This window comes from Lissotriton vulgaris, unplaced genomic scaffold (assembly GCF_964263255.1).
Source record: "Lissotriton vulgaris unplaced genomic scaffold, aLisVul1.2 SCAFFOLD_775, whole genome shotgun sequence".
Classification (NCBI taxonomy): Eukaryota; Metazoa; Chordata; class Amphibia; order Caudata; family Salamandridae; genus Lissotriton; species Lissotriton vulgaris.
The window spans coordinates 36,081-48,211 of record NW_028248826.1 but is presented as its reverse complement, the minus strand read 5'-3'; positions in this window follow the sequence as shown (position 1 = coordinate 48,211).

The window sequence follows — 12,131 nt, the reverse complement described above, 5'->3', positions numbered from 1 at the left end:
CGGCAATAAACACGGAAGTATAACGCTGGTGAACAGCAAGATTAAGAATTGTTTTGCCGCAAGCGCCATCCTCACGTTTTGTGCTCCATTAATTTGGGTACAACACTGCTTCTACATACTACACACATTGAACACGTGTTTTTTGGCCAGACTAAGATTAATACATGTCAGGTCCACAATTCGAGAGGATATCCAGCTGAGCCACATGATTTTGTCAAAACTAAGGGGTCAACTATTACAATACTTAACAGTCCTGAAGATGGTCTTGTTTATGAAAAGGTATAGACCGAAACATCGACCTATGTTTTTTCTTCTGAAATTTGTTTGAATTTTCATTAAGAAGAGAGGTGTTGACAATTGTTACAGCGAAGTCTTCAAATTTACACTGCTACCTTTTTGTCACATTGTTTGTAGTTTTTAAAACAAAAGTACCCTGACTTGATTCATCAAGATAAAAAGTGAATATTTTTCTATATACACCCATCTTAGATCCATTTTTTCTGTATGCTTTTGCACCTATGATTCATATCTTGCATGATAATTAATGTTCTTACTTGTGATTCTTACACACTATTCCACTGAGGTATTAAATTGCTGGAATTAATTACCAAAAAAGGAAATCATACATCTGGCCTTGCAATTTAATTATACAAATAATTTAAATTAAACACTTGAATAAATCCCTTGAAGGCACCTTTACCTTATCATCACATCTGTGATGTAGCACTAATAATCACTATCCAGCAAAAAAATGTCATCTCCTCCCAATCTGTCACAATGGACATTGTCACGCAGTCTGCTTGTAAACTCATCCAATGCATGTTTATACATGAAACAAACAGTTAAACTGCATCTCTCCTTTACATTGCAGAGGGAGAAACATTACCGCCTGTACAGCAGCCCGTCCCACTCTTCACTGATGAAGAAGAGGAATTCGCTACCATCAACACTGACACCCTCCAACAGCTGCTAGACTCACTCAGCACCCCATCTCCAGGAGCAGGGCAATCCAGCAGCATCATGCAAACTCCACCCCCTGCACAAACCTTGAGGACCCTCTACTGGCATTCCAACACTGCGTTAGAGGTCCAGCAGGCGATGGCTGATCTGGTGCGGGTGGGGTTTGACAGCCAGGATGCCAAACTTGATGGCATACGTGGGTGTCTGCCTCCCATTAGGGACCACCTACAGAACATCACAGACACCCACAGTCTGCCCCATGCCCTCTGACATTCCATGGCTGACATTGCTGGAGCCATGACTCAGAGACAAGAACAACTGTCCAGTCAGAGTGGCTCCAGCAATGGCAGCCAGGAGTGGGGCCGCATGCATAGAATAATGAAGAACATGGAGTGGATGCAAGCTGAGCAAATGGCTGCCACGGCTGCACATCAACGCAATGTAGCTGGAATCTTCTGTGCCCTGCAGCTGATCAGCACTGCATTGCTGCAGCATGGTTTGGCAATGATGAATGCTGCTGCAGCTTCTACATCCACATCTCCGCCCACTGATGTGTCAGTGCCTCAAGGTGCTGCAGCCAATCTATCACCAAGCCCATGTGAGGCACATGACACATCAGAGGACGATGATGTGGAAGAATCTATATTTTTGCAAAGAAGAAAGCGGTAGCATTCATCTATGCCAAATGGCCTGTTTCTCCTTGGATCTGCGCTCAGCATCATGGCCCGTTACATCATCTTCCACTGTCCCTGATACACTCAGTAACACTCACCTTGGACCTCGACATGACTGCCATATCATGTCTAGTTCCCAATGACACTGCAATCAGCCTGCAAACTGAACTCTGCCTCTTCTTCAGGACATTTCCCCCCAAAATGATTCTGACTGGCCCTCCACTGGGCAACGATGGAATGTGGCGATTGTTTGGCCAAGAACTGGTCCAGTCTTCACCAACGTCAACAGACTTCTAAATAAAAATTTGAACTCACACAGAGGTGTGCTGTCTATGATTAATCAAGTGTAGAGGTCTCTAAAAATGTAGGCACAATGAATCCAACAAAAGATACACCTAGTCAAATGAGGGAAATGTACATGTTTAACTGTCACCCAGATAGGCAGTGAGATGACCGAGTATGTGTGAACTAGCTGTGCCCTCATTGCTCCAATAAAACAATCTCGCAACATCCCAACTTAGCCCCACGTCCACTAAGTAAATAGGGGCATATGTAGGTAATTTTCGTTTTGCGATTATCAAATAGCGATTTTTAGGGAATCGCAATTAGAGAATCGCAAAATGAAATGTAGGTAGGATTAGCAGATTTTTTTGCGAATACCACTTATTCCTTATTTGCGAATCGCAAATTGAGATTCGCAAATAAAGAATACCTTCTCATTCATTCCTATGGGCTAGAAGGCCCATAAAAATGAATGGGAAGACATTCTCAATTTGTGATTCTCAATTAGAGAATCGCAAATTGAGAATGTAATTTCAGGGTTGTAAGGGTGTCAATAGGACACCCTTTTGCACCCCTGAAATTAACATGTGTGCACATGTGGCCCACATACATGCCCTAAGGGCATGTATGTGACCCACATGGCACTTCTAAAAATGCCAAAAAGTGAATTTTTCAAAGAAATCGCAAAATACCACCAACCTGAAGTTGGTTGTATTTTGTGATTCCTTAAGTCAAAATTCGCACAACCTGGGTGCTTCCTACATTGCATTTAAGGAAATGCGATTTGCGATTCCTTAAATGCAATAGCAAAATAAGGAATCGCAAATTTTGCGATTCCTTATTTTGCATGTGAGTTTTTGTGTGCTACATAGCACACTGCCCTAATTGCGATCGCAAATGCAGAAATTCTGCGAATTTCAGCATTTGCAAGCGCAATTAGGCTGCCTACATATGGCCCATAGTCATGTTTGCAAAAATGTCCAAGTCTGTTGCAGGCCACAAGTAGTGCCCCCCTTTACAATTGCTAAAAACTATCTCTTGCCAGATTTACCCACACTCCACGGGGTGGACAAAGCCTGTTGTGATGGTGTGCACTGCATATCACATCTCAAGATGGTGCTCAACATATTCACATTGATGAAGATTCATAAGGGCACATGTCTACCAGCCACAATTTCAACCACAATGTCTTCCTTCATTGAAGTGGAGTTGGCAATAGGGATTCACCCCAAAGTGCAAGGCCTTAGTCAGCCCCTTCCTGTGAACGAACAATGCTTACGAATTTAGGAACCCTCTTATGCTGTGACCACTGTGACCGGATAGGGCAATGTGACTAGGGATGTGTGGTGCACTGCACGTAGCATATAGTCAGAAGCACTACTACCATTTCAAGGGTGGCATCATTATGAGCCAAGGACAAACGTTACAAGCTGGGAGAAGTGGCCATGACACTGGCACATCAGGGAGCAATGCAACATTCTCCCTCTTATGTGCAGCAGAACAGTGTGCCCGCCCAAAAACTTAATCTAGGACAAAATAAAAACTTTCCAACTTTAGTGAATCACAAAAGGCATTTAGGAGAAGTGAAGTCAGTATACCTAACTGGACTACTCCTAAACACCATTTGTGAATATCGTAAATTCATGACTTACTCTCAGATGACTTTTGTGAATCAGGCCCACTGTTCTGCCATATACCGTTCACGACGCAACAAGTGTGCCAAGGTCTGTTTATGCAGATGGACTCTGCGCCAGGAGCATGTGCTATGCAGGGGTTTGTTTGTTCAAGGATGTACATGCATTCCATGTCTGCTGATACTCATCACCAACACCACTTACATTTCTCCTCTCCTATCAGTGCACTCTGTAATCCACATGCATGTGCTGTGGGGTCAGAGCACATAGACCTAATTTCCATGTGTATCACTGATTGGGGATGTGCAAAGTTACAACTGGTATATAAATGCATAGCTCCATCTTCACTTACAGATTTGTACACACTTCTGACTTCCACAATACATCATCACACTGTAGAGAAGGTACATGTGATACATATGTATAGATCAATGAGGACTAGCTAGTTTAGGAAGAGTATAGATGACTCAAGTACGTCAGACAATAATACAAAGGAAAAAAGCACTGTTTTCCTTATAAAGCCCTCACCCACCGACCTAGTCGGTGGCATGCTTCATCATCGGGCCCACCACAGTGGCACCGAATGTGTCCCGGGTGTGCTTCAACGCCAGGTGACTGCGGAGCTGGTATATTGCTGGGTGTGCAGTGAAGGGGTGAGATAGGTGAAGATTAAAAGGCTATACACGAGGTCCCAGCACCCGAGGGTTAACAATATTTAATAAACTGGGCCTCTGTTAGCAGGTAAAAAAGGCAAAGGGACGTAAAAGGAGTGTTATAATGACCTCCAGCGTCCAGTGTGGTCTATATGTTTCAGCCAGTGCCTTTTGTATTCTAAGCTGGCTTTCCTCAGGACCAATGAGATGTGATAAGGTGCAAATTAAATTATAGTAAACTTAAATTAAGTGTTTGTGTCATACTTTGGCTATGTGTAGCGCACGCTAAGGCGCTATAACTGTTAGAGGGGGATTCCCTCAAGCTTTACTACACAGAACACATAGGACAAAGACAAAACATACAAGGTAGAGTCATATTAGAGTGGTATGTCTTTAAACCACTGATTGCCGGCTTATAAGGTGGTGTGCGTCCTATATATGGCTAGAGTGAGCTCATGGCAACTGCATGAGACTGGTGAGGGTATAATGAAACCGTTAGTGGGTGGTGGTGGGCTAAAAAGCGAAATCACAAGGTGAGGTACAGGTAAGTACAGATACTAGGTCCTCACTCTGTTATTTCTTTGTTAAAAGCCTCAAGGGTCGCCTGGCAGAGAAAGAGACCCTGTGGAAATAAAAAAGTTTTACAAGGCTGTCTAACCTGTAGGGAGAAAGAGTTGTTGCTTACCCCATTTTGCAGGACAAGTGGTCTTGTTTACTCACGAGTAGTTCGGTCTGGTTCCTCCTTGGACCTATTCGTCCTTCCGCGGCGCCCGATATGAGGTGAGTGGGCCCCCTAGCTTCTTATTTATGCTACTCGCTAAATGCGATTCACCTGTTTGGGTTAGAAAGAGAGGGAGGGATGCGCACTAAACACCGTATCATGGTAGCCCTGTTGGCGCATGTGTGGGAAGGTAGTGCGCATTGGAGCGCATGCGCGGAGCTTCGCAATGGTGTTGTGCGCAGAGCGCATGCGCTAGGTTGTACGCGCATGCGTGCTGTTCATCCGGTTATGGATCGGGAAAAAAACACAACGTGAGGAGGGTGTGTCACGTGGTTTTTGTTGCGCGTTAAGCGTGCTGGGAATGAAAAAATAAAATGTAACACGGGTATTGCCACAGTAATGTTGACCATGTTGTAGGTCCAATATCATGGAAAGGGTCAATGTGTGTGAGGTTTTCACACGTGGGGGATGAGTGCACTTCTGTGCACTAGGGAAACACGGTGGGAGAAGAAGGGGCAGCAACGAGGGCGTCATACAGGGGTAACATGGCACTGATATCCATCCATTGCTAGAAATTGTTTACACAGCTAAACTGTTCCATGGAATGGCATCGTTGAGGCCATGGATGTGTGTGGATAACCGGTATATCCAGCGTTGTTCTTTTTGTAAAAGGAGTCTTTCATCTCTGGAATTGTCAAATTTTTCAATGACAGTCCAAGTGAAATCGTTGGGTGTATGGTTGTGGGTTAGAAAGTGGTCTGTGAGCTTACTTATATTCTTCCCACATCTTATTGTGCTTCTGTGTTCCGTCATCCTTGTGCGTACTTTTCGGGTCGTCATGCCGATATATCTTAGGCCACATCTGCAGGTTATCAAGTATACCAGGTTGGAGGAGTTGCAGTTTGTAAACTGTCGTTGTGTCCAGGTTTTTCCTGGTTCCAGGTTGAGTGTTTTGGAAGGTGAAGTTAAGTGGCATACACTGCAATTGTTACAGGGTTGGTGGCCAGTGATTTTAGGCAGGCCCCATGCGTTGACAATAGTGTTATCTCTGTTCTGTGTGTTTGTGCGCGGTCTGGTGTTCACCAATTGATCTCGTAGATTGGTGGCCCTTTTGTAGGCGAAGCGAGGTTTTTCCCATTTTCTAGTGCCGGAATTGATGATTTTCCAGTTGCGTTGTACGATATTGGATACTTGGTTAGACACTGTATTGTAGGTCGTCACACAGGTGAGGATTGGCTCTTCCTGTGGTTTTTCAAAAGTTTCCAGGAATGCCTCCCTGTTCTGGTTCCTGGCTCTTTTGCAGGTTTTATTTATTATCCTGGAGGGATAGCCACGATCCCTGAGTTTGTTCACTAGATCGTTGGATTGCAGTTTGTAGTCTTTGATGTTGCTGCAATTGAGTCTAATGCGTAGGAATTGCCCATAGGGCAAGTTTTCCCTCAGGTGCCGGGGGTGAAAACTGTCAAACCTTAGTAGAGAGTTTCTTGCTGTAGGTTTGTAGAAGGTGGTGGTGGTGAGTTTTCCATTTTCAGGTCTAATATTCAGGTCCAGGAAGGGCAGTTCAGTAGAACTGCTAGTGCATGTAAAGCGTAAATAGGAGTCCAGTTGGTTAATCCAGAGCATGAAGTTATCCAGTGATTCTTGGTTGCCATTCCATATCAAGAGAATATCGTCGATATATCGACGCCACAGTCACCTTCCAAAACACTCAACCTGGAACCAGGAAAAACCTGGACACAACGACAGTTTACAAACTGCAACTCCTCCAACCTGGTATACTTGATAACCTGCAGATGTGGCCTAAGATATATCGGCATGACGACCCGAAAAGTACGCACAAGGATGACGGAACACAGAAGCACAATAAGATGTGGGAAGAATATAAGTAAGCTCACAGACCACTTTCTAACCCACAACCATACACCCAACGATTTCACTTGGACTGTCATTGAAAAATTTGACAATTCCAGAGATGAAAGACTCCTTTTACAAAAAGAACAACGCTGGATATACCGGTTATCCACACACATCCATGGCCTCAACGATGCCATTCCATGGAACAGTTTAGCTGTGTAAACAATTTCTAGCAATGGATGGATATCAGTGCCATGTTACCCCTGTATGAGCGCCCTCGTCGCTGCCCCTTCTTCTCCCACCGTGTTTCCCTAGTGCACAGAAGTGCACTCATCCCCCACGTGTGAAAACCTCACACACATTGACCCTTTCCATGATATTGGACCTACAACATGGTCAACATTACTGTGACAATACCCGTGTTACATTTTATTTTTTCATTCCCAGCACGCTTAACGCGCAACAAAAACCACGTGACACACCCTCCTCACGTTGTGTTTTTTTCCCGATCCATAACCGGATGAACAGCGCGCATGCGCGTACAACCTAGCGCATGCGCTCTGCGCACAACACCATTGCGAAGCTCCGCGCATGCGCTCTAACGTGCACTACCTTCCCGCACATGCGCCAACAGGGCTACCATGATACGGTGTTTAGCACGCATCCCTCCCTCTCTTTCTAACCCAAACAGGTGAATCGCATTTAGCGAGTAGCATAAATAAGAAGCTAGGCGGCCCACTCACCTCATATCGGGCGCCGCGGAAGGACAAATAGGTCCAAGGAGGAACCAGACCGAACTACTCGTGAGTAAACAAGACCACTTGTCCTGCAAAATGGGGTAAGCAACAGCTCTTTCTCCCTACAGGTTAGACAGCCTTGTAAAACTTTTTTATTTCCACAGGGTCTCTTTCTCTGCCAGGCGACCCTTGAGGCTTTTAACAAAGAAATAACAGAGTGAGGACCTAGTATCTGTACTTACCTGTACCTCACCTTGTGATTTCGCTTTTTAGCCCACCACCACCCACTAACGGTTTCATTATACCCTCACCAGTCTCATGCAGTTGCCATGAGCTCACTCTAGCCGTATATAGGACGCACACCACCTTATAAGCCGGCAATCAGTGGTTTAAAGACATACCACTCTAATATGACTCTACCTTGTACGTTTTGTCTTTGTCCTATGTGTTCTGTGTAGTAAAGCTTGAGGAAATCCCCCTCTAACAGTTATAGCGCCTTAGCGTGCGCTACACATAGCCAAAGTATGACACAAACACTTAATTTAAGTTTACTATAATTCAATTTGCACCTTATCACATCTCATTGGTCCTGAGGAAAGCCAGCTTAGAATACAAAAGGCACTGGCTGAAACATGTAGACCACACTGGACGCTGGAGGTCATTATAACACTCCTTTTACGTCCCTTTGCCTTTTTTACCTGCTAACAGAGGCCCAGTTTATTAAATATTGTTAACCCTCGGGTGCTGGGACCTTGTGTATAGCCTTTTAATCTTCACCTATCTCACCCCTTCACTGCACACTCAGCAATATACCAGCTCCACAGTCACCTGGCGTTGCAGCACACCCGGGGCACATTCGGTGCCACTGTGGTGGGCCCGATGATGAAGCATGCCACCGACTAGGTCGGTGGGTGAGGGCTTTATAAGGAAAACAGTGCTTTTTTCCTTTGTATTATTGTCTGACGTACTTGAGTCATCTATACTCTTCCTAAACTAGCTAGTCCTCATTGATCTATACATATAACCCAGGGGATACGGGCTAGCCTATCTAGTCCTCTCTCTCCCTTTGATCTGCATAACACTAAGCAGCGTGCAGCTGCGAGAGCCCTACCTACCCCCTAACATGGCCGAAAATATTGGCCTAACCTTCACTGCAGAGGATGTCAGCGAAATCCTAGCTGATCCCTCACTCCTGGCAGACTTTAACATTTCCGCTACTGTAGCCCAATCGACTGACTGGGACTCACTCACGGAAAAGAAGAGGAACAGGATCCGGACTGTTCTGCACGGGGTCATACTGGCACAATACCTACGAACCAACACAGCTCCTACTGGCCTTTTGGTCACTAATGCCCCTAGGATTTTCCTGGATGATGCAGCATTTCGTAAAGATTGGGCCCAGATCGCCTGGCACTGCACCAGGGACTGGCTAGTCCTCATTATCAAAACTGCAAAACGCCTATCAGACGCCATCATGATAGAGATCCAAGCGACGGAGTCACATTTCAAAACCACCTGAACAGGCTATAAGAAAAAACTTGAAGACCAAAACCGCGAAATAGCGGAATATAAAGATTACCTAACACAGACCAAAATCAAAAAATTTGAAAAAGACTTAAAGAGATTTAGTTATTCCAAAACCTACCCGTACTCGGAGGATGACTACACCCCCCCTAAGAAATCATCTGATAACTCGGACAACAGCTCAATCTCAAGCGCCTCAAGCAACTCAAGCTCAGGATCCAATACACCAAGAGGGAGAGGCAGACGCGGACAACATTGGCAACAACCATGGCAAGGTCCCCAAAATAATAACTTTGGTCCACCACCCCCCCTCTTTGGTCACCTACCACCCCCATACTTTGGATACCCACAGATGTACCCTCAAGGAAACATGCCCTTCTTCCAAGGAAATCAAAACCAGCGATATCCTTTTTTATCCCAGGGCAGGAAAGGACGAGGCAAGAGACGGAACCCAGGACATGTCCAATGGGCACCCGAAGAAGAGCCAGTGAGCTCCAATACGAGAAACAAAACCAGGGAACAACCGGGAACAAGCAAATAACACCTACATGTCCCCTTGTGTTCAACCTATCTGACACACAATTAACCTCAGAAGAAATGGAAGTACTCAACAAAGGCCTTTCATTCGTCCCAACGCCCAGACTGGACACGATCAAATTACACGTAGAACTCGCTGAGCGCCGGGACACTCCTTGGAGTAGCCGTGCGCTATATAAGCAACCCCATTAACATTAACATTAACATAACATTAACATTCTTTAGAAAACTCAAACTAAAGGCTTTCTTTGAGGAAAAAGACGACACCAATATTGATGGAGGAGGCACGCCCAATGAAACAGGATTGAGAGTAAAATCCACCTTCACTCCCCCGCCGGGCAGCATCCCGGTCGAAATCCTGACATTCGAACAGGCAGTCTACACAGAAGTAGAACAACTCCAACAAAAAGACACATTCAACAACTTGTCCAACAAAGACAGAAGCACCATCCAACGCCTACAGAATGACCCTACTCTTGTCATCAAACCGGCGGACAAAGGCGGAGGCATAGTTCTTATGAACAAGACGGACTATGACCAGGAATGCAAGAGACTCCTCAGTGAGACCAGGAACTACAAATGCCTTAACAAAGACCCTACGGAACAACTACAGGTCACCATCAACGAGCTGGTCAAGAATGCCAAAGACAATGAACAGATCTCCAAACAAGAGGCGGATTATCTATGCCCCAGAGAAATAAAGACCCCATATTTCTATACAGTCCCCAAAATACACAAGGGCATCACCCCACCACCAGGGAGACCCATCGTGTCTGGAATAAAGTCGCTCCTAGAGCCCCTATCCCGGTTTTGTGACTTCTTTCTCAACCCCTTGGTCCAAAAGACCCCCTCCTACATCAAGGATACAAAACACCTTCTAAGTGTAATCCAAGAACTTAACTTTGATCCCACCGCCGAATTACTGGTAGGACTAGACATAGAAAGTCTATACACCAGCCTACCACAGGACGCCACACTCAAGGTACTGCACGATGTTCTAATGGCAAACCCCTGGGAATACAACACCCCCCGCAGTTTTATCTTGGACTGCGCCGCTTTGGCTCTCAAAGAGAACTATTTTGAATATGATGGTACCTACTACCTACAGACGAATGGAACATCTATGGGCAGTGTTTTTGCCCCTAGCGTGGCAGGATTGTATGTGGCCCACTTCGAACAAATACACATACAACAACCCACCAATCCCTTCTCTACTAACATAAGACTGTGGCGTCGATATATCGACGATATTCTCTTGATATGGAATGGCAACCAAGAATCACTGGATAACTTCATGCTCTGGATTAACCAACTGGACTCCTATTTACGCTTTACATGCACTAGCAGTTCTACTGAACTGCCCTTCCTGGACCTGAATATTTGACCTGAAAATGGAAAACTCACCACCACCACCTTCTACAAACCTACAGCAAGAAACTCTCTACTAAGGTTTGACAGTTTTCACCCCCGGCACCTGAGGGAAAACTTGCCCTATGGGCAATTCCTACGCATTAGACGCAATTGCAGCAACATCAAAGACTACAAACTGCAATCCAACGATCTAGTGCACAAACTCAGGGATCGTGGCTATCCCTCCAGGATAATAAATAAAACCTGCAAAAGAGCCAGGAACCAGAACAGGGAGGCACTCCTGGAAACTTTTGAAAAACCACAGGAAGAGCCAATCCTCACCTGTGTGACGACCTACAATACAGTGTCTAACCAAGTATCCAATATCATACAACGCAACTGGAAAATCATCAATTCCGGCACTAGAAAATGGGAAAAACCTCGCTTCGCCTACAAAAGGGCCACCAATCTACGAGATCAATTGGTGAACACCAGACCGCGCACAAACACACAGAACAGAGATAACACTATTGTCAACGCATGGGGCCTGCCTAAAATCACTGGCCACCAACCCTGTAACAATTGTAGTGTATGCCACTTAACTTCACCTTCCAAAACACTCAACCTGGAACCAGGAAAAACCTGGACACAACGACAGTTTACAAACTGCAACTCCTCCAACCTGGTATACTTGATAACCTGCAGATGTGGCCTAAGATATATCGGCATGACGACCCGAAAAGTACGCACAAGGATGACGGAACACAGAAGCACAATAAGATGTGGGAAGAATATAAGTAAGCTCACAGACCACTTTCTAACCCACAACCATACACCCAACGATTTCACTTGGACTGTCATTGAAAAATTTGACAATTCCAGAGATGAAAGACTCCTTTTACAAAAAGAACAACGCTGGATATACCGGTTATCCACACACATCCATGGCCTCAACGATGCCATTCCATGGAACAGTTTAGCTGTGTAAACAATTTCTAGCAATGGATGGATATCAGTGCCATGTTACCCCTGTAAGAGCGCCCTCGTCGCTGCCCCTTCTTCTCCTACCGTGTTTCCCTGGTGCACAGAAGTGCACTCATCCCCCATGTGTGAAAACCTCACACACATTGACCCTTTCCATGATATTGGACCTACAACATGGTCAACATTACTGTGACAATACCCGTGTTACATTTTATTTTTTC